Raw genomic sequence first — 19,752 nt, 5'->3', positions numbered from 1 at the left:
CAATTTCTTGCCCTCCCTTCTGGGAAACAATGATGCTAGTGAGAGTCAGATCTGCCATCAGTGTTATCTTTTATTTTGAAAGTGCACCTCCTAGACTTTAAAGGTCTCATTAAAATATGTCCACACGTGTGGACACATGGCCCTAGGACCATGTTGCCACAGCATATATCACAAATCAGTTAAGCTGCAAAACAAACCAGCTGCAAAACTTAGTATCTTACAAAACAGCTATTATATTTATTTAGTTCATAATTCTAGAGGTTAGTAATTTAGGCTGTGTTTAGGTGTTTGTTTTTTTTTTTTTTGAAGAATTCATTTTTTTAAAAAATTGAAGAACTAGGTAGTTTGTATGTTCTAAACTGGTCTTAGCTAGTCCTGGTTGGAATGGCTCAGGCATCTACAGTTAGCTAGTGAGTTGAGGTGAGCTAGGCTGGTTTATCATGGCTTCAGCTGGGCTGACTGAGGTCTCTTTTTACAAGACCTCCCATTCTTCATCTGGCTAGTTTGTAAGACTGTGGTCTCATTGTTACTAGAAAGCAAGAGAGAAAGCTCCAACAGGCAATTAATTTTTAAATCTCTTCTTGAAGCATATTAAGCAAGTCAAATGCCCAAGCCCAGAGGTAGAATGGTGGGGAATTATCCAAGTGGGTACAGGGAGGCATAAATAAATTGGAGGATATTGCTGCAATAACATTCAATATTTGCTTAAGAAAAACTAAAACATCTAAAATTAGATGTTTGTATACGTGTGTGTGCGCATGCATGTATGTGCTTTGATAGGGCAGTTGGATGAAAGGATTCCATGTTTGCAGTAAGGTCTGATGGAATAGAGATGGATTACATTCCAGATCTCTTGTGTTGTTGAAAGAGGGTATTTCCTATGACCAGTGCGTTCAGATATGCAGATGACACCACCCTTATGGCAGAAAGTGAAGAGGAACTAAAAAGCCTCTTGATGAAAGTGAAAGAGGAGAGTGGAAAAAGTTGGCTTAAAGCTCAACATTCAGAAAACTAAGATCATAGCATCTGGTCCCATCACTTCATGGGAAATAGATGGAGAAACAGTGGAAACAGTGTCAGACTTTATTTTTTTGGGGTCCAAAATCACTGTGGATGCTGATTGCAGCCATGAAATCAAAAGACGCTTGGAAGGAAAGTTATGACCAACCTAGATAGCATATTAAAAAGCAGAGACATTACTTTCCCAACCAAGGTCCGTCTAGTCAAGGCTATGGTTTTTCCAGTGGTCATGTATGGATGTGAGAGTTGGACTGTGAAGAAAGCTGGTTGCTGAAGAATTGATGCTTTTGAACTGTGGTGCTAGAGACTCTTGAGAATCCCTTGGACTTCAAGGAGATCCAACCAGTCCATTCTAAAGGAGATCAGTCCTGGGTGTTCATTGGAAAGACTGATGCTGAAGCTGAAGCTCCAATACTTTGGCCACCTCATGCGACGAGTTGACTCACTGGTAAAGACTCTGATGCTGGGAGGGATTAGGGGCAGGTGGAGAAGGGGAGGACAGAGAATGAGATGGCTGGATGGCATCACTGACTCAATGGAGATGAGTTTGAGTGAACTCCGGGAGTTGGTGATGGACAGGGAGGCCTGGCGTGCTGTGATTCATGGGGTTGCCAAGAGTCAGACACAACTGAGTGACTGAACTGAACTGAACTGACTTTCCATTCTGGACACTGAATTGTCAGAGTTTTTCTCCTACTTGTTGTATAAACCCTACCCTGATCTCCTTAAAGGTTGCTGCTGCTGCTGCTGAGTCACTTCAGTCGTGTCTGACTCTGTGTGACCCTTTAGACGGAAGCCCACCAGGCTCCCCCATCCCTGGGATTCTCCAGGCAAGAACACTGGAGTGGGTTGCCATTTCCTTCTCCAATGTGTGCAAGTGAAAAGTGAAAGTGAAGTCGCTCAGTCGTGTCCGACCCTTAGCAATCCCACGGACTGCAGCCTACCAGGCTCCTCCATCCATGGGATTTTCTAGGCAAGAGTACTGGAGTGGCTTGCCATTGCCTTCTCCGCCTTAAAAGTTAGGGGTTATATATTTAATTGGACATTCTTAGAGTAGAAAAGAGAAGTGAAGATTTTCCAACTAGCTCCTATATGGACAATCAATATTTCTGATGAATCTTTGTGATTTTTTTCTGTCCCCTTTTCTGCATGTGCCTTATTCAAAGAAAATGTGCCTGGAAGTTTATACTTATCTATGTGTGTAAAAGAATTCTAACTTATAAGCTTCCTGGTACTTATATTTTAGCTATCAATTGGTTGGGACTTCCAGCTTCATCATCTATCTCACAACATAGATCAGTGGACAGTCAAGGTTTACCTGTACTGGCTACAGGTAAAAGGGAAGAGGAGAGTTCAGTGTTGAAGTTACATGTTCAATTGTGAATTTATTCTGAAAGTGAACTCACTCTGACATGAAACCTGAGAAATAATGGTTTTATCTGAGGTAACTATTAGTATTTTTATACTTATGAAATATGTAACAATAAGGACAGATATTGGGGGTAAACAGCTCTCTTTGCCATACATTTGCCCTCTGGGCCATTCACATATCCGTGCAAACCCTTCTTTTATGTTTCAGTTCAGTTCAGTCGCTCAGTCGTGTCCGACTCTTTGCGACACCATGAATTGCAGCACGCCAGGCCTCCCTGTCCATCACCAACTCCCGGAGTTCACTCAAACCCATGTCCATTGAGTCGGTGATGCCATCCAGCCATCTCATTCTCGGTCGTCCCCTTCTCCTCCCGCCCCCAACCTTTCCCAGCATCAGAGTCTTTTCCAGTGAGTCAACTCTTTGCATGAGGTGGCCAAAGTATTGGAGTTTCAGCTTTAGCATCAGTCCTTCCAATGAACACCCAGGACTGATCTCCTTTAGAATGGACTGGTTGGATCTCCTTGCAGTCCAAGGGACTCTCAAGAGTCTTCTCCAGCACCACAGTTCAAAAGCATCAATTCTTTGGCACTGGGCTTTCTTCACAGTCCAACTCTCACATCCACACATGACCACTGGAAAAACCATAGCCTTGACTAGACGGACCTTTGTTGGCAAAGTAATGTCTCTGCTTTTTAATATACTATCTAGGTTGGTCATAACTTTCCTTCCAAGGAGAAAGCGTCTTTTAATTTCATGGCTGCAATCAGCATCTGCAGTGATTTTGGAGCCCGAAAAAATAAAGTCTGACACTGTTTCTGCTGTTTCTCCCTCTATTTGCCATGAAGTGATGGGACTTCAACGTTTTCACTCTCCTCTTTCACTTTCATCAAGAGGCTCTTTAGTTCCTCTTCACTTTCTGCCATAAGGGCGGTGTCATCTGCATATCTTTTATGTTTAGAAACCACATTTTATCTTCCTGGAAAATATCTCCAAAGTCCTTTCCGTTACTACATCCACCTCAAAGGGTTTTGGGGTGGTACACAGTCCTTGGGAAATTGCATGGTAGGGATAGAAATTTATGAAAGAATCAAAATTTAAAGTAAGATGCTAATAATTGTCAGACTGAGAAGTCAGAGCCTGAGGAAACAATGTTCATTTTCTGTTTTACCCCACTGTACCTGCCCTGGGATGGTCAGTAGAGTTGGATCTCTCTCTCTCTTTTACACACACACATACACATATGCACACTCAATCTCTGTTTGCTTTTATTTGCTTAATTTTGCTTAAATTTGCTTTAATTTTCTTCATCTGATAGGTCAATTGCTGATGCAAGTCTCAAAACAATATCTTCCCAGTGTAAAGAATATGTCTTTCATATGATAACTCGATGTCAATCTCAAGAAACACTCTGGTGGCCTCATGAGGGTCAGGTGCTAATCCTGGTATCAGACATTGTTTCTGGGGAATGAGGCTCCAAAACTAGGTCTAAGTAATGTACCCACACTGAAACCAGAAGTGGGGGAGGGAACACACAGTTTGCCTCTCTAGAAGGAAATGGAAGTAAAAGAAGTATGAATTCTTAAGAAAGGCTGCTGGAGCTGCCTAAAATCTAATATAACTCATGGTATTATTGTGTACGCTTGTTGAACTACAGTGTGCAAAGCACTTGGTATTTTGCACTTTCTGACTTAACAGCTGGAGATAAAATGGATTTATTTTTTGACATTTCTTGAGGATAGAGGCTAAGTTAACAGTGAAAAGGAATACTTAGGATGTTAGAGCTGAACTTAGACCCCCATCTCTAAAGTCTTTTATTTAAAAAAATATTTATTTATTTGGCTGTGTTGGGTTTCAGATACGGCAGGTGGAATCTTTAGTTGTGGCATGTGAACTTAGTTGTGGCGTGTGGGATCCAGTTCTCTGACCAAGGATTGAACCTGGGGCCCCTGCATCAGAAGCAGGGAATCTTAGCTACTGGACTACAAGGGAAGTAGCCCTGTCTCTTGAATCTCGATGGAGCATGCTGTCCTCCAGAGTACAGTTCTGCTCCATGCCTTCCCTGGATCTTGCTCAGTGCCTAGCACCACATGAACCATGAGAAGAGCTTTCTTTGGGATGCAGCAAGCAGCAATTCAAATTCAGTAAGTTTGGCTCCTGAATTTAGAGCAGGTCTTCAAGTTGGGAAAATTTTACTCCAAAAATTAGCTGGGAGTTTATTGGAAATGTTTGCAGGTGACTTACTCATGTCCCTAGTCTTAACTACCATCATTGGGGACCTCCTTTGTGGGAATAAGGGAGTATTTTCTGATGGTTTTCTTTGATGCTCACCCTTAATTTTTCACTGCAGTATAGCTTCCACCTACTTCTAATTTTTTCATTAATGTCTTTAGAAAGAAAACTGTTATCTCTGGAGAGTGGAGATTGTGTCTTTGGAGAAGGGATTGTATTGATCTCTGCATGTAGGATGATACAACACATCAAAAGAGGGCAATATAACACTGAGTTCTGAAGTTACAGCCTTTCCAGACCTTACTTCCCCCTGCCCAGTATCCCTGGTTTGTAAGTACTTCATTAACTTGAATACTTATAATCGTAGCCTAGTAATTGTACGTGATTATGAATTAACAACTGAAGAGTTACATTGTACATGAAGTCCTAGAGTCAGTCTTGAAATGTCCACTCTGAATGGGCTAAATTTCATGATTTCGTGATCGTACAGTCAGTTCATTGCCGGCAAAATAAAAGCCTTACTCTTGTATCCTCCTCACACATCTCAGTTTGAAAGCCCTCAAAAATGGGACCATATACTAACCAAAGGACTCAGCGGTAACAAATACTTAGATAAGCAATATACCAAAACCTCCAATGCCTAAGTGCAAGCTTTCCCCTAATGATTCCATAAAGGTCAGGGAGCCTTAGAACCCAAAACCTCCCTCTATTTCCTTGTCTTCTTTGCACTTTTCCAGATGGGTGCTGTCACTCAGACTGGATAAGCCTGAGCTGAGAAATGGAGGAATTTTTCAGTTCTTGAATGATGCTTCATAAGAATTATAGCACCTGCTGAATATGCCCCACCTGACTCTTCAAACTCTTCATACTTATTGTGATAAGAGCAACTGGCCATGCCAGTGGTCTTTTTAGACACTGTGATCAGTTCCCACAGGGATATGGCACATCACACAAATTTACTTCGGTCTGAAAGATCTGAAGTTGTCAAGGAGCAATGTTAGTGCTTGTCTCCTAGCAGACCCATTGACATGAAGAGAAGGTGATGTGCAACCTTTGCCTAACAGGGGACAGAAACCTGTGTAATGTGCCCCTCTTTGGTGAAAAATTCTGAGTGATTTTTCTGAGTGGAAGCCACTGTGCTATGGGCAGTAGGTGATATGTCAGGAATCAGGTCCCTACAAGACTTTAACACCAGTGACACAGACAAGACAATCATTCAAATGATTATCTGAGAGAACTCAGGGGATCACACTGTGCTTTGCAGACATCGTTTTACTTGTGTGAGAAAGCAGACAGCTTAGGTACTAATATCATTCTGCAAAGATTTTTGAAGTGCAGTAATAGAGCCTGGAGTGTGTGGGTTGACAAGAAGCCAGAGACACAGATGTGTCGTGGGAGAAGTCTTAGGAACTGCTGGCAAGCAGATAGTCTGGCTGTCTAACATGGGTAGGAAGGGGGCAAGGTGCAGGTACCAGTTGTATCTACCTAGGAAAGTGACCTGTGGATGCTATGTACTTTGCTCACTTTCTAATTTGAATTTTGAAGTCACATGAAAGCTTCCTTTCAAGATTTCTAAAACCTATTTTTCTAAGTTAGAAATATTGCCACTAGGTGGCAGCAGCATACATGATTGCTTTTTTTTTTTTTTTTTTTAAATGGAGGCAGGAAGAAAACTAGGAGAGTATGAGAAAAGAATTTGACTACATTTCAATAAATATTAAATATAAATATCTTTGTTATTATCATTCAAGTTGATGCTTACATGCACATTGAAGCAAAGAGACTGCACACAGAGGCCCTAGGAAAGGAAGTCATGGTTAGACAGAAGTTGAGTTCAGACAAACCAGACTTGAAATCCTCAGTTCAGTTCAGTCACTCAGTTGTGTCTGACTCTTTGCGACCCCATGGACTGCAGCACGCCAGGCTTCCCTGTCCATCACCAACTGCCGGAGCTTGCTCTAACTCATGTCCATCATGTCGGTGATGCCATCCAACCATCTCATTCTCTGTCATCCCCTTCTCCTTTCACCTTCAGTCTTTCCCAGCATCAGGGTCTTTTCCAATGAGTTGATTCTTCGCATCAGGTGGCCAAAGTGTTGGAGTTTCAGCTTCAACATCAGTCCTTCCAATGAATATTCAGGACTGATTTCCTTTAGAATTGACTGGTTGGATCTTCTTGCAGTCCAAGGGACTCTCAAGAGTCTTCTCCAACACCACAGTTCAAAAGCATTGATGCTTCTTCAGTGCTCAGCTTTCTTATAGTCCAACTCTCACATCCATACATGACTACTGGAAAAACCATAGCTTTGACTAGATGGACTTTGGTTGACAAAGTAATGTCTCTGCTTTTTAATATGCTGTCTAGGTTGTTCATGGGAAATAGATGGGGAAACAGTGGAAACAGTGTCAGACTTTATTTTTTCGGGCTCAAAAATCACTGTGGATGTTGATTGCAGCCAGGAAATTAAAAGACGCTTTCTCCTTGGAAGGAAAGTTATGACCAACCTAGATAGTATATTAAAAAGCAGAGACATTACTTTGCCAACCAAAGTCCGTCTAGTCAAGGCTATGTTTTTTTCCGTGGTCATGTATGGATGTGAGAGTTGGACTGTGAAGAAAGCTGATCGCTGAAGATTTGATGCTTTTGAACTGTGGTGCTGGAGAAGACTCTTGAGAGTCCCTTGGACTGCAAGGAGATCCAACCAGTCCATTCTAAAGGAGATCAGTCCTGGGTGTTCATTGGAAGGACTGATGCTAAAGCTGAAACTCCAATACTTTGGCCACCTCATGCGACGAGTTGACTCACTGGAAAAGACTCTGATGCTGGGAGGGATTGGGGGCGGGAGGAGAAGGGGATGACAGAGAATGGGATGGCTGGATGGCATCACCGACTTGATGGACATGAGTTTGAGTGAACTCCGGGAGTTGGTGATGGACAGGGAGGCCTGGTGTGCTGTGATTCATGGGGTTGCCAAGAGTCAGACACGACTGAGCGACTGAACTGAACTGAACTGAACTGAGGTTGGTCATTGGAGAAGGCAATGGCAACCCACTCCAGTACTCTTGTCTGGAAAATCCCATGGGCAGAGGAGCCTGGTAGGCTGCAGTCCATGGGATAGCAAAGTCGGACACGACTGAGCGACTTCACTTTCACTTTTCACTTTCATGCATTGGAGAATGAAATGACAACTGACTCCAGTATTCTTGACTGGAGAATCCCAGGTACGGGGGAGCCTGGTGGGCTGCCGTCTATGGGGTCACACAGAGTCGGACACGACTGAAGCAACTTAGCAGCAGCAGCAGCAGGTTGGTCATAGCTTTTCTTCCAAGGAGCAAGCGTCTTTTAATTTTATCTGCAGTGATTTCAGAGCCCCCCAAAATAAAGTCTCTCACTGTTTCCATTGTTTCCCCATCTATTTGCCATGAAGTGATGGGACCAGATGCCATGATCTTCGTTTTCTGAATGTTGAGCTTTAAGCAAACTTTTCCACTCTCCTCTTTCACTTTCCTCAAGAGGCTTTTTAGTTCCTCTTCACTTTCTGCCATAAGGGTGGTGTCATCTGCATATCTGAGGTTATTGATATTTCTCCCATCAATCTTGATTCCAGCTTGTGCTTCATCCAGCCCAGCCTTTCTCATGATGTACTCTGCATATAAGTTAAATAAGCACGGTGACAATATACAGTCTTGACATTCTCCTTTCCTGATTTGGAACCAGTCTGCTGTTCCATGTCCAGTTCTAACTGTTGCTTCTTGACCTGAACTGACCAAACAATAATATATCAAGTATATTATAACTGGAAAATGTACATGTATGCATTATTCACCATGTATTTTTGCTACAAACATTTTTTTGTCTTCACATACCTTGGTTGTGAGTTTGAAATATCTTTTTTTTTTTTAAAAATGCCTTTATGCCACGTGAAGCAGTACTGACTTTATTCTGCACACGGAAAGAGGATATTAAAGTTTTATTAATCTAGAATATAATACATGTAATACCTTCTATATGTCACTTATGCATAGTTTTTTGTTTTTATTTTTTAAATGTATTTTTATTTATTTTCTTCTTAATTTATGTATTTGGCTGTGTCAGTTCTTAGTTGTAACATGCAGGATTTTTGTTGCAGCAAGCAGGTTTCTCTTTAGTTGTGGCATGCAGGTTCAGTAGTTGTAGCATATGGGTGTAGTTGCTCTGAAGCATGTGGGATCTTAGTTCCCCAAACAAGGATGAAACCCACGTCCCCTGCATTAAGAGGCAGATTCTTAAACACCAGACCATCAGGGAAGTCCCTATAAAGTCCCTATAGTGAGGAAGGAACAAGATGGCGGAGGGATAAGATGGCGAGACCATGCTCTCCCCCACAAATTCATCAAAGAACATTTGAACGTGGAGTAAAGTACACAAAACAACTTCTGAATGCTGGCAGAGGACATCAGGCACCCAGAAAAGCAGCCCATTGTCTTCAAAAAGAGGTAGGAAAAAACATAAAAGATAAAAAGAGAGACAAAAGAAGTAAGGACGGAGCTCCGTCCCGGGAAGGGAGGCTTTAAAAAGAGAGAAGTTTCCAAACACCAGGAAACACTCTCACTGGCCATTCTGTGGCGAGCCTTGGAATCTCAGAGGGCCACATAACCCTTTTTTTTTTTTTAAGATTTTTTAAAAACCCACAGATTACCCGCCAAATGGTAACTCCCAGCGGAGAAGCAGCGCAGACGCCTGCATACGCCATTAGCAAGCGGGGGCTGGGCTGGGAGGAGCCGGCTGAACTGCTTAGAGAAAGGACTGGGCTTGAATGCCGCGAGAACAATCTGAGAGAACTGGGGATAGCAAAGCAGACTGGGATAGCTTCCCCACGAAAAGGCGGAAAGCTCTAAGATTCCGCCAGCCCCGCTCACAGAACAAAGCACTGAGCAGAGCCAGCCGACTGCAGTCAGCCCATCCCCCATCCCGCGTCAAGACAGGCAGGGAGGGCAGCCAGAGCCGGAGGGGGCAACCGCAGCCCCAGAAAGGCATCCGATACAAACTGCTGGCAGGCTTGTTGCTAATCAAGACTTCTTGGGCTCGGGCCGGTTGATATCCACCTGAGAAGGTGCGCTGGTTATACACCCAGAAAACCGAATCGCAGGGACTTGGGAGGCGATAAGTTGCAGCAACTGTGCTCGCCAAACACCTGGTCACCTGAGCTGCTCAGACTGGGAAAGGCACAAAACGCAGACCCAACCAAGCCTGAGTCTTTGTGGAGTACCCAAGAACCTGAACTTGAGCCGCTCAGACCTGGGAAGTGCATACAACCCAGCGCCGGCCTCTGACAGTTCCCGGCAGAGCAAACTAGAGCCTGTGCAGTGTAGACTGGGACAGCACACGCGCTATGAGTGGGGGCAAACCCAGTGTGGCCGAGACGCTGCGAGCACTCCCCACAGACGCCAGAGATATTTGTCTGCAGCGTTCCTCCCTTCCCAGAACAGGACTGAACAACTGAGCCTTTAAAAAGTGTCCACCTGCACCCTAGTGTCAGGGCAGAAATTAGACACTGAAGAGACCAGCAAACAGAAATTAAAACAAAGGGAACCACCTTGGAAATGACAGATAGAGTAGTCTAGAGGCTACTCCAAGAACAAGACCAAAAACCAGAGGCAAGAGGCTTAAGCCCGAATCCTGAGAACACCAGAGATTTCCTGACTCCAGGGAACATTAATCGATAGGAGCTCAACAACGCCTCCATACCTACACTAAAACCAAGCATCACTCAAGGGTCAACAAGTTCCAGAGGAAGACATACCACGCAAATTCTCCAGCAACACAGGAAAATAGGCCTGAGCTTCAATATACAGGCTGCCCAAAGTCACTCCAAACCCACTGACATCTCATAACTCATTACTGGACACTTCATTGCACTCCAGAGAGAAGAAATCCAGCTCCACCCACCAGAACACCGACACAAGCTTCCCTAACCAGGGAACCTGGACAAGTCACCCGTCCAACCCCACACACAGTGAAGAAACTACATAATAAAGAGAACTCCACAAACTGCCAGAAGAGGGAAAGGCCACCCCAAGCAAAGCAATATAAGCAAGATGAAGAGGCAGAGAAATACCCAGCAAGTAAAGGAACAAGATAAATGTCCACCAACACAAACAAAAGAGGAAGATATAGGGAATCTACCTGATAAAGAATTTCGAATTTTGATGGTGAAAATGATTCAAAATCTTGAAAGCAAAATGGAGTTACAGATAAATAACCTGGAGAAAAGGATTGAGAAGATGGAAGAAAGGTTTAATAAGGCCTTAGAGGAAATAAAAAAGAGTCAGGATACAATGAATAATGCAATAGATGAGATTAGAAACACTCTGGAGGGAACAGACAGTAGAATAACAGAGGCAGAAGACAGGATAAGCGAGCTAGAAGATAGAATTGTAGAAATAAATGAAACAGAGAGGAAAAAAAAACTAATTAAAAGAAATGAGGACAATATTAGAGACCTCTGGGACAATGTTAAATGCTCCAACATTCGAATCATAGGAGTCCCAGAAGAAGACAAAAAGAAAGACCATGAGAGAATACTTGAGGAGATAATAGTTGAAAACTTCCCTAAAATAGGAAAAGAAATAATCACCCAAGTCCAAGAAACCCAGAGAGTCCCCAACAGGATAAACCCAAGGCGAAATACTCCTAGACACATATTAATCAAATTAACAAAGATCAAACACAAAGAACAAATATTAAAAGCAGCAAGGAAAAAGCAGCAAATAACACACACGGGGATTCCCATAAGGATAACAGCTGATCTTTCAACAGAAACTCTTCAGGCCAGAAGGGAATGGCAAGACATACTTAAAGTGATGAAAGAAAATAACCTACAACCCAGATTACTGTACCCAGCAAGGATCTCATTCAAATATGAAGGAGAAATCAAAAGCTTTACAGAGAAGCAAAAGCTGAGGGAATTCAGCATCACCAAACCAGCTCTCCAACAAATGCTAAAGGATCTTCTCTAGACAGGAAACACACAAAGAGTGTATAAACTCGAACCCAAAGCAATAAAGAAAATGGCTACGGGATCATACTTATCAATAATTACCTTAAACGTAAATGGGTTGAATGTCCCAACCAAAAGACAAAGGCTGGCTGAATGGATACAAAAACAAGACCCCCATATATATTGTCTACAAGAGACCCACCTCAAAACGAGGGACACATACAGACTGAAAGTGAAGGGCTGGAAAAAGATATTCCATGCAAATAGAGACCAAAAGAAAGCAGGAGTAGCAATACTCATATCAGATAAAATAGACTTTAAAACAAAGCCTGTGAAAAGAGACAAAGAAGGAAACTACATAATGATCAAAGGATTAATCCAAGAAGAAGATATAACAATTATAAATATTTATGCACCCAACATAGGAGCACTGCAATATGTAAGACAAATGCTAACAAGTATGAAAGGGGAAATTAACAATAACACAGTAATAGTGGGAGATTTTAACACCCCACTTACATCTATGGATAGATCAACTAAACAGAAAATTAACAAGGAAACACAAACTTTAAATGATACAATAGACCACTTAGACCTAATAGATATCTATAGGACATTTCACTGCAAAACAATGAATTTCACCTTTTTCTCAAGCGCACATGGAACCTTTTCCAGGATAGATCACATCCTGGGCCATAAATCTAGCCTTGGTAACTTCAAAAAAATTGACATCATTCCAAGCATCTTTTCTGACCACAGTGCAGTAAGATTAGATCTCAATTACAGGAGAAAAACTATTAAAAATGCCAACATATGGAGACTGAACAACACGCTGCTGAATAATGAACAAATCATAGAAGAAATCAAAAGAGAAATCAAAATATGCATAGAAATGAATGAAAATGAAAACACAACAACCTAAAACCTCTGGGACACTGTAAAAGCAGTGCTAAGGGGGAAGTTCATAGCAATACAGGCACACCTCAAGAAGCAAGAAAAAAGTCAACTAAATAACCTAACTCTACATCTAAAGCAACTAGAAAAGGAAGAAATGAAGAACCCCAGGGTCAGTAGAAGGAAAGAAATCATAAAAATTAGGGCAGAGATAAATGCAAAAGAAACAAAAGAGACCATAGCAAAAATCAACAAAGCCAAAAGCTGGTTCTTTGAGAAGGTAAATAAAATTGACAAACCACTAGCCAGACTCATCAAGAAACAAAGGGAGAAGAACCAAATCAATAAAATTAGAAATGAAAATGGAGAGATCACAACCGACAACACAGAAATACAAAGGATTATTAGAGAATACTATCAGCAATTATATGGCAATAAAATGAATAACCTGGAAGAAATGGACAAATTCCTAGAAAAGTACAACTTTCCAAAACTGAACCAGGAAGAAATAGAAAATCTGAACCAACCCATCACAAGCACGGAAATTGAAACTGTAATCAGAAATCTCCCAGAAAACAAAAGCCCAGGTCCAGACGGCTTCACAGCTGAATTCTACCAAAAATTTAGAGAAGAGCTAACACCTATTCTACTCAAACTCTTCTAGAAAATTGCTGAGGAAGGGAAACTTCCAAACTCATTCTATGAGGCCACATCACCCTAATCCCAAAACCTGGTAAAAACCCCACAAAAAAAGAAAACTACAGGCCAATATCACTGATGAACATAGATGCAAAAATCCTAAACAAAATTCTAGCAATCAAAATCCAACAACACATTAAGAAGATCATACATCATGACCAAGTGGGCTTTATCCCAGGAATGCAAGGATTCTTCAATATCCGCAAATCAATCAACGTAATACACCACATTAACAAACTGAAAAATAAAAATCATATGATTATCTCAATAGATGCAGAGAAAGCCTTCGACAAAATTCAACATCCATTTATGATAAAAACCCTCCAGTAAGTGGGAATAGAAGGGACATACCTCAACATAATAAAAGCTGTATATGACAAACCCACAGCAAACATTATCCTCAATGGTGAAAAACTGAAAGCATTTCCCCTAAAGTCAGGAACAAGACAAGGGTGCCCACTCTCACCACTACTATTCAACATAGTTCTGGAAGTTTTGGCTACAGCCATCAGAGCAGAAAAAGACATAAAAGGAATACAGATTGGAAAAGAAGAAGTAAAACTTTCACTGTTCACTGATGACATGATCCTCTACACAGAAAACCCTAAAGACTCTACCAGAAAACTACTAGAGCTAATCAATGATTACAGTAAAGTTGCAGGATATAAAATCAACACACAGAAATCCCTTGCATTCCTATACACTAATAATGAGAAAATAGAAAGAGAAATTATGGAAACTATTCCATTCACTGTTGCAACGAAAAGAATTAAATACTTAGGAATATATCTACCTAAGGAAACAAAAGACTTGGACATAGAAAACTATAAAACACTAGTGAAAGCAATCAAAGAGGACACTAATAGATGGAGAAATATACTGTGTTCATGGATTGGAAGAATAAATATTGTGAAAATGAGTATACTACCCAAAGTAATTTATACATTCAATGCAATCCCTATCAAGCTACCAACAATATTTTTCACAGAACTAGAACAAATAATCTCACAATTTGTATGGAAATACAAAAAACCTCGAATAGCCAAAGCAATTTTGAGGAAGAAGAATGGAACTGGAGGAATTAACCTGCCGGACTTCAGGCTCTACTACAAAGCCACAGTCATCAAGACAGTATGGTACTGGCATAAAGACAGAAATATAGATCAATGGAACAAAATAGAAAGCCCAGAGATAAATCCATGCACCTATGGACACCTTATCTTTGACAAAGGAGGCAAGAATGTAAAATGGAGAAAAGACAGTCTCTTTAACAAGTGGTGCTGGGAAAACTGGTCAGCCACTTGTAAAAGAATGAAACTAGAACACTTCCTAACACCATACACCAAAATAAACTCAAAAGGAATTAGAGAGCTAAATGTAAGACCAGATACTATAAAACTCCTAGAGGAGAATGTAGGCAAAACACTCTCTGACATAAATCACAGCAGGATCCTCCAAGACTCACCTCCCAGAATATTGGAAATAAAAGCAAAAATAAACAAATGGGACCTAATTAAAATCAAAAGCTTCTGCACAGCAAAGGAAACTATAAGTAAAGTGAAAAGACAGCCTTCACAATGGGAGAAAATAATAGAAAATGAAGCAACTGATAAAGGATTAATCTCCAAAATATACAAGCAGCTCCTGCAGCTCAATTCCAGAAAAATAAATGACCCAATCAAAAAATGGGCCAAAGAACTAAACAGACATTTCTCCAAAGAAGACATAAAGATGGCTAACAAACACATGAAAACATGCTCAACATCCCTCATCATCAGAGAAATGCAAATCAAAACCACAATGAGATACCATTTCACACCAGTCAGAATGGCTGCTATCCAAAAGTCTACATGCAATAAATGCTGGAGAGGGTGTGGAGAGAAGGGAACCGCCTTACACTGTTGGTGGGAATGCAAACTAGTAGAGCCACTATGGAGAACAGTGTGGAGATTCCTCAAAAAGCTGGAAATAGAACTGCCATATGATCCAGCAATCGCACTCCTGGGCATACACACCAAGGAAACCAGAATTGAAAGAGACACATGTACTCCAATGTTCATTGCAACACTGTTTATAATAGCCAGGACATGGAAGCAACCTAGATGTCCATCTGCAGATGAATGGATAAGAAAGCTTTGGGACATATACACAATGGAATATTACTCAGACATTAAAAAGAATGCATTTGAATCAGTTCTAACGAGGTGGATGAAACTGGAGCCTATTATACAGAGTGAAGTAAGCCAGAAAGAAAAATACCAATATACTAGCGCATATATATGGAATTTAGAAAGATGGAAATATAACCCTGTATATGAGACAGCAAAAGAGGCACAGATGTATCAAACAGTCTTTGGGACTTTGTGGGAGAGGGTGAGGGTGGGATGATTTGAGAGAATGGCGTTGAAACATGTATGTTGTCATATGTGAAACGAATCAGCAGTTCAGGGTTGATGCAGGTTACAGGATAGCCGAGGCTGGTGTGTGGGGATGACCCAGAGGGAGGATAAAGGGAGGAGGGAGGTGGGAGGGGGTTCAGGAGGGGGAACTCATGTACACCTGGGGCGAATTCATGTCAATGTATGGCAAAACCAACCAATATAATATTGTAAAATAATTAGCCTCCAATAAAAAATAAATAAATTTAAAAAAAAGTCCCTATAGTTTTTTAGATTGTAGCCTTTTGGGAGGATTTAGTGAAAGAGGCCAGTTACCAAAATGATTCTCTAGTAAAGTTGCAGTTGGCAGAGGGAAGTTGCTGGAACTTTGTCATGCTTCTACCCTAAAGCTTTTCACCTATGCACAAACCCAAAGAAGTTTCCAGTTTCACTTGTATGATTTAATGTTTCTTTAAGAAATAAATTCTTAAAGGAAAACTCAAGAGCCACAGAAGCTATGCTTATTGTAATAACTCTCACTGAACATTAACTTTATACCAAGCACATATTTCCTCAAACCATTGTAACAACTTTATGAGGTTAATTTAGTTTCCCCATGGTCATATAGTCAACAAAAGGCAAAGCTAGCATTTCAACTAACAAAGGTCCATCTAGTCAAACTATGGTTTTTCCAGTAGTCATGTATGGATGTGAGAGTTGGACTATAAGAAAGCTGAGCACTGAAGAATTGATGCTTTTGAACTGTGGTGTTGGAGAAGACTCTTGAGAGTCCCTTGGACTGCAAGAAGATCCAACCAGTCAATTCTAAAGGAAATCAGTCCTGAATATTCATAGGAAGGACTGATGTTGAAGCTGAAACTCCAACACTTTGGCCACCTAATGCGAAGAATCAACTCATTGGAAAAGACCCTGATGCTGGGAAAGACTGAAGGTGAAAGGAGAAGGGGATGACAGAGAATGAGATGGTTGGATGGCATCACTGACGTGATGGACATGAGTTTGAGTAAGCTCTGGGAGTTGGTGATGGACAGGGAAACCTGGTGTGCTGTGGTCCATGTTGTCACAAAGAATTAGACACGACTGAGCGACTGAACTGAACTGAGTCAATTAATTAAATTTTCACATACTTTTTAACAACTAAATAATTTTTGACTAGAAATCAACTACAATTTAAAATAACAATAGAAAAGATAAATGAAACTTAAAAAATGATTCTTTGAAAAGATAAGGAAAATGGATAAACCTTTAGCCTGACTCATCAAGAAAAGAATGGAGAAGCCCCAAACCAAAAAAATCAGAAATGAAAAAGGAGATGTTACAACCAACACCTCAGAAATACAAAGGCTCATAAAAGACAACCATGAACAATTATATGCCAATAAAATGGACAACCTGGAAGAAATGGACAAATTTTTAGAAATGTGTAATCTCCCAAGACTGAACTGGAAATAAACAGAAACTATGAATAGATCGATTAACAGTAATGAAATTGAATCCATAAGAAAAAATGCCCAACAAAAAAAGCCCGGGACCAGTTGGTTTCATAGGTGACTCTACCAAATATTTAGAGAAGAGTTAACGCCTATCCTGTTCAAACTCTTTCAAAAAATTGGGAGCAAAAAATGCTTCCAAACTCATTCTATGAGGCTAGTGTTACACTGATACCAAAGCCAGACAATGATACCATAAAAAAAGAAAATTACAGGTCAATATCACTGATGAACACAAACACAAAAATCCTCAACAAAATACTAGCAAACCAAATCAAATAATACTTTAAAAGGATCAGACACCATGATCAAGAAGGATTTATCCCAAGGATATAAGAATTTTTAAAAAAAAAATTTTTTTTTCATCATCTTCAAACCAATCAATGTGATACATCATATTAACAAATTGAATTATAAAAAACCATATGATCATCTCAAAAGACATAGAAAAAGCTTTTGACCAAATTCAACTTCAGTTCAGTTCAGTTCAGTCACACAGTCGTGTCCGACTCTTTGCATACATTTTTGATAAAGATTCTCCAGAGTGTAGGCATAGAGGGATGACCTCAATGTAATAAAGGCCATCTATGAAAAACCCATAGCTAATATCATACTCAGTAGTGAAAACTAAAAGCGTTTCCTCTAAGATCAGAAACAAGATAAGAATGCCCACTCTCACCAGTTTTATTCAACATACTTTTGGAAGCCCTCTAGGCACAGCAGTCAGAGAAGAAAAAGAAAAATAATCCAAACTGGAAAAGCAGAAGTAAAACTGTCACTGTTTGCAGATAACCTGATACTGCACATAGAAAATCCTAAAGATCCTACCAGAAAACTGCTAGAGCTCATCAATGAACTTGGTTAAGTTGCAGATACAAAATTAATACACAAAAATCTGTTGCATTTCTATACATTAACAATGAAAGATCAGAAAGAAAAATTAAGCAAGAAATCTTATTTACCATTTCAATAAAAAGAATAAGACACCTCGGAATAAATCAACCTAAGGAGACTAAAGACATGTACTCTGAGAAATAGAAGATGCTGATGAAGAAATCGAAGATTACACAGATGGAAAGATATACCATGTTCTTGGATTGGAAGGATCAGTATTGTTAAAATGATCATACACCCAAGGCCATCTAAGGATTCAATGCAATCACTATCAAAATACCAATGGTGTTTTTCTCAGAACTAGAACAAATAACTTAAAAATTTGTATGGAAACACAAAAGACCCCAAATAGTCTAAGCAATCTTGAGAAAAAAGAACAGAGCTGGAGGAATCAGACTCCCTGACTTCAGACTATCTACAAAGCTACAGTAATCAAAACAGGATGGTTCTGCCACAAAAATAGACACATAGATCTATGGAACAGGACAGAGCCCAGAAATAAACCCATGCACCTATGGTCAGTTAACCTATGACAAAGGAGGCAAGAATATGAAGTGGAGAAAAGACAATTTCTTTAATATATGGTTCTGGGGAAAACTGGATAGCTTCATGTAAAGAATGAAATTAGAACTTTTTCTAATACCATATATAAAAATAAACTAAAAATGGATTGAAGACTTAAATGTAAGACTGGATACTATACTACACTGGATACTAGAAGAAAACATAGAACACTCTTTGACACAAATCATAGCAATAATTTCTAGATCTGTCTCCTAAATAAAGGAAATAAAAAACAAAGATAAGCAAGTGGGAACTAGTTACACTTCAAAGCTTTTGCACAACAAAGTAAACTATTGACAAAATGGAAAAACAACCTACTGAATGGGAGAAAATGTTTGCAAATGATGTGACAGATAAGGGATTGATATCCAAATTATTTAAACAGCTCATACAGCTCAACATTAAAAAAATTTTTAAAAATGGACAGACATTCTTTTCAAAGAGTAAATGCAGATAGCCAACAGGCACAAGAAAAGATGCTCAACATTGCTAATCATCATCAGTTCAGTTCAGTTCAGTTCAGTTCAGTTCAGTCGCTCAGTCGTGTCCAACTCTTTGTGACCCCATGAATCACAGCACGCCAGGCCTCCCTGTCCATCACCAACTCCTGGAGTTCACTCAAACTCATGTCCATCAAGTCGGTGATGCCATCCAGCCATCTCATTCTCTGTTGTCTCCTTATCCTTCCGCCCTCAATCCTTCTCAGCATCAGAGTCTCTTCCAGTGAGTCAACTCTTCGCATGAGGTGGCCAAAGTATTGGAGAATCATCATCAGGGAAATGCAAATCAAAACCTCAATGAGATATTACCTCACATCTCTCAGAATGGCTACCATCAAAAAGAACCCAAATAACAAATGTAGGCAAGAAGATATGGAGAAAAGGGACCCTTTATACACTGTTGAGGAGAATGTAAATTTGTGTAGCCACTCTGGAAAACAGAATGGAGATTTCTCAAAAAACTAAAATAGAACTACCATATGACCCATCAATTCCACTCCTGGGTATTTATCTGGAAAAAACCCACTAATTTGAAAAGAATTATGAACTTGTATCCCAATGTTCATAGCAGCATTTACAATTGCCTAGATATGAAAACAATCTAAGTGTCCATCAACAGATTAATGGATAAAGAAGATGTGCTATATATATGTATGTATACACACACACACACAAACCCACACAGTGGAATACTACTCAGCCATAATAAGG

The sequence above is a fragment of the Moschus berezovskii genome, chromosome 4 (genome assembly GCF_049115385.1).
Source record: "Moschus berezovskii isolate FMDL1 chromosome 4, NW_MosBer_1.0, whole genome shotgun sequence".
Classification (NCBI taxonomy): Eukaryota; Metazoa; Chordata; class Mammalia; order Artiodactyla; family Moschidae; genus Moschus; species Moschus berezovskii.
Note: the sequence above shows the minus strand (reverse complement) of the source record.